Source organism: Portunus trituberculatus, chromosome 20 (assembly GCF_017591435.1).
Source record: "Portunus trituberculatus isolate SZX2019 chromosome 20, ASM1759143v1, whole genome shotgun sequence".
Lineage (NCBI taxonomy): Eukaryota > Metazoa > Arthropoda > Malacostraca > Decapoda > Portunidae > Portunus > Portunus trituberculatus.
The window spans coordinates 10,964,879-10,969,878 of NC_059274.1; the positions used below are offsets into that span (position 1 = coordinate 10,964,879).

Below are 5,000 nucleotides of genomic sequence, written 5' to 3' on the forward strand. Positions count from 1 at the left end.
TGGTGAGAGATAACACGTGTGGCATTTTATCTTTCTTCTATCCATCCAAAACCTTTGTGCTCGTTTTGTCACCGTTTTCGTTTCTTAATGGATTCTCTTCTGATATTGTGGCTCGGTTTGAGTATCAGAGTGGCATTTTCTGATATATCTTGGTTTCCTTACCTCTTTCATCTGGTTTAGATTTCTTTAACAATTTCTTAGTATATTTTCTCATTTTCTGCATAAGCACATCATTATTTGTCATGGTTTTCTTATTCGCCTTCCCAGTCAATCTCTCTCTCTCTCTCTCTCTCTCTCTCTCTCTCTCTCTCTCTCTCTCTTCCAGCCTCCCTCTGTATTGGTTTCCTCTATCTTTTTACTTTCGTTCGGAGTTCCATTTCTTTCCGTGTCCATTCCTTTTCTTCTTTCTATTCCTGTCTCTCTCTCTCTCTCTCTCTCTCTCTCTCTCTCTCTCTCTCTCTCTCTCTCTCTCTCTCTCTTTCCATCATGTCCCCTTCTTCCCTCCATTCCATCGTGCCTTCAAACGTCCTTTGCACTTCTTTGCTTTTTTAAGCTTTCAACTGTACAACATTTAGTCTTTCCTTTCTTCTGCCTCTCCTTCCACACCAGATTCAATGTCTTTTCTGCTTTCTAATTACAGGCGTTTCTTCTCTTCATGTTCTCCATCCTTCCTTGCTTTCTGTTCCTTTCTACTCTCCCTTTTCGCTCACCCTCCTCTTCCTGGTAGCCCAGCCAATAAATGTGTCAGGCAGAGTAGTGCAGGCTATCCATATTGTCCCAGTCGTGGGGTAAAGCAGAGATAAACCCTCCCTAGCCTCTGTGAACCGAGAAAGAAGACACAGAAAAACACAGAAACGTTCCCTACTTTCTGTGAAGTGTCTTCTACTGTTGACGAGAGCACTGCCACTAAAGTCGTGGTTCCTGCTTCTACTGCCTCGCAATACTGAAACAAAGACTTATGAATATAGAATGAAAAAAAAAAAAAAAATAGAAGGAAAGAAATTTTTTGAATCTCGAATGTTACTAGTTGACACTTGGTTGTTTTGTTCCGTGTTATTTATTGTGGTGTGCGAATGTTGAGATAAAAAAGTATCTGTTGTTAACTCATCCACAGTCGCCGAGGGAAACAAAAATTATTCTATCTTTTTATGGTGTGGCTTATTACCTTTGCTCTTGCTCTGCATTTCTCCCCTAACAGAATACTTGATTACAGGAGCTACAATAAAGGAATACGAGAATGGAATGTAAGCGCTGCTGCAGAAATGTATTGAAATATTTTTTATGGTCACAAGTATGACAAGATTTTTACTTTAATCTCCCATTTGTGTAATCATAACTTCCCTTTTTTTCTCCACTCGAATGTCCCACTAATATGCAAATGAACTTTTCTCCCCTACAGTCTTTTCATTCGATTAAGTTCACTTCGTAATGCATGCTTCCTTTTTCTTCCTCAATGACTGTTTCCTTGGTTACTTTGTCTGTCTGTCTACTTTTGTTTACATATCTGTCTGCTGTCTGTCTAAAAAAATTATCTCTCTTTCTCTCTCTCTCTCTCTCTCTCTCTCTCTCTCTCTTGAGGCAGGGAAAATGACACAATCACTAGCTTCCTTCCTCCGCGTTTACAAGTTTTGCGTGATAAGAACTCCATTTCTCGAGCTGTGTTCTTTCCCTTTTCTTTCTCTTCTTTTCCTTTCCTCGCCATGCTTATTTTGTAACCATGGAATACAATAGTAAATTTGGGTATGCAATGAATTTTTAACTGTTAACAATACTAATGAAATGTATACGAGGAAAAAAAATGTAAAAAAGTTTCGCTAATCAATGTATATTCAGGAAACGGGCTGTTAAAGAGGATACGTTGCAGCTTAAAACGAATTATTGCCATGAGTGATTAATTTATGGACGTGTGTAATTGACTGTTCATTCTCACCCCTTTAAAATTAAGCCATTTTTCCTTTTATCTACTGAACCTTGACACTGCCACACCCTTCCTCCTTTACTATAGGCAAGATAGCAAGACCAATAGCTGCAGCCGAATTGCAATGGATCAAAGCAGAAGAAGAGTGAAACTTTTAGTTGTATACCAAGTGACGTGGCTTTTTCTTTTCCCTTTCTTGTTTCTTTGGGAATTCATTGAAAATGTGGACACGTGTGAGGAGATTCAGGATTAGTAAGAATCAGTTCACCCATTACAACCACCACAGTGTTATTGTTCCCAAACTTAAAGTGAAATTTAATTGTCTTACACTTCAACACAAAGCCTGCAAGAACTTAAAAAAAGCTATTTTTTTAGAGGAATAAAGAAGTTGAGCTGCAAGCTAAACACTCAACAGAAGAGCGAGGAAACGAGACAAAAGATCTCGCTCATTTACATTCCGTCTGTGTCTACGTCCATGAGAGCATAAGAGCCTGTGAACGCCGAGTCCCAATCTTTGTCGGCCGATGAGGGACCCGTGTTGACAGACGAAGGCAAGCCCGCGCCGATGAGGAGTGTGTAAAGGGAACAAGAAGGGGTGAGCGTCAAGGCTTGAAAGGGAGACAGGGAAAGAGAGGGACAACCTCGTGCAATTTTGTCAAGAGGGGAACAAGTGCTTTTGAGAAGAGTTGTTCGGAGTGAGGCAGGAAAGAGGAACGCCCGATGCGTAGGAAGCAGACGCTTTGTTCATTCTACACTCGGCAGTGAATTGGCCACCAAGATATCTACGGAAGGTGTAGAGAGGGATATCACACACACACACACACACACACACACACACACACACACACACACACACACACACACACACACACACACACACACACACACACACACACACACACACACACGCACACAATTCACACCCCTTGAAATACAATCCTTACAAACAGGATATAGACATTCACATTTTTTTTTTTTTCATTGGAAAAAATAATAGAAGGTAATTGTATATCCTTCAATACACATACAAAATAATGAAAAGAAATAGAACATTTAACAATGAAATCACACCTAAAAGAACAAGACAAGTAATTCAATGATGAACTTAAATTTTGTCCTCCATTTCATCCTAGCCAACCAAAGCCTCGCCCACCACCTGCCCGTCGCCTTGGTCCTATCCCCTCAGCCCACACCTCCCACATGCCCACCCACTTTGCCCCCGTCACCGTGGCCAAGCCGCCTCGCCCCTGGTATCCAAGTCTCACAAAGGGACAAAACACACCCTCACCAAGGCCACACCCATCCTCCCTCCCTAAAAGAAGAAGAAAAAAAAAAACCTTGCCGGCTCTGCTCTCTCACGGCAAGGTAATATGAGTAAAAAAAAAAAAAAAAAAACTCAATCATCCATTCTGTCCACGTAATAGCTTCCCCCTCTTCACCCTCTTCTTCTCCTTCAGAAAATTATCTATTAGTGCAAATTAATGTTACTTCTAACATCAGGTACAATGTTGAGCATCGCTGTTACATAATAGCATCTGTATCTATGTAAGAAAAATCCGCATATACAACAGTCAGCAATTGATTTATAGACTAAACGTTAGAACGAGAGCCACACATCCATGCAAAGTTACAGTTATGGTGTACAAACACAAACATTTCGTTTATATACACATAAAATGACAATTTGACAAAAAGACAAAAACAATCCATATACATTTTTTTTTTCTATATAATATACATACTACTTCAACTGTTATTCAAATATTTGAGGCAGCCAAGTTACCGATATTAATAATATCACTACTTTGTTTATATGTACTACTACTACTACTACTACTACTACTACTACTACTACTACTACTACTACTACTACTACTACAACAACTACTACTACTAGTATTACTACCATTACTACTACTACTACTATTACTACTACGACTACTACTACTACTACTACTACAACAACTACTACTATTAGTATTACTACTACTACTACTACTACTACTACTACTACTACTACTACTACTACTACTACTACATCTTCTGCTACTCTTACAACTACTACCAACGCGCCCTACTTTGAAAATTACTACTCGTACTTTCACCATAAACATTATTTTTATTCTGCTGTTACTTCTACTCCATCAGAACTCTTACTACAGCCAGATCCACGAACATAGCTATCAAGAAGATGTAATAGTAGAAAAGTGAAAGTACGTAGTAGTAATAGCAAGAGATGCAGCATCAGCTGCGGCAGCAACAGCAACAGCAGGTGTATTATTGTTAATAACATTAATATCATTATTATTATTATTATTATTATTATTATTATTATTATTATTATCATTATTATTATTATCATTATTATTATTATTACTATTAACATTATAACTATTATTATTATTATCGTTATTATTATTATTATTATTATTATTATTATTATTATTATTATTATTAGTAGTAGTAGTAGTAGTAGTAGTAGTAGTAGTAGTAGTAATAATAGAAGTAGTAGTAGTAGCAGTAATAGTAGTAGTAGTAGTAACATTGACAAACAATGAAACTTTAACAGCAGCAACAAAAACAATGATAAGCCAAACAAAACAAAACGCAAATTAATAATAATATCACTAGAAACGACATCAATAATGATAATAAAAATTATAACAATAATAATGATAATAATAATAATAATAATAATAATAATGATAATAATAATAATAATAATAATAATAATAATAATAATAATAATAATAATAATAATAATAAACAATAATAATAATAGTAATGTTATCCATTATAGGAAGCTATTTTTGTTATCGTCAAAAATAATAAAAAATGACATCAATAATACCTAATAATAAAAGAATAATAAAAATAATAATATTAATAATAATAACAATAATAATAATAATAATAATAATAATAATAATAATAATAATAATAATAATAATAATAATAATAATAATAATAATAACAATATTATTATTATTATTATTATTATTATTATTATTATTATTATTATTATTGTTATTGCTATTAATTTTTATTATTTTTTTTAACAATAACAAAACTAACTTCCAAA

The 5,000-nt window shown here is 35.1% G+C and overlaps 1 protein-coding gene across 2 annotated transcripts in view; it reads left to right on the forward strand.

Moving 5' to 3' along the window:
• The window catches only part of LOC123506603, a 25,701-nt gene that overhangs the window by 17,391 nt on the left and 3,310 nt on the right, over nucleotides 1-5,000 (forward strand). The window lies entirely within an intron of this gene.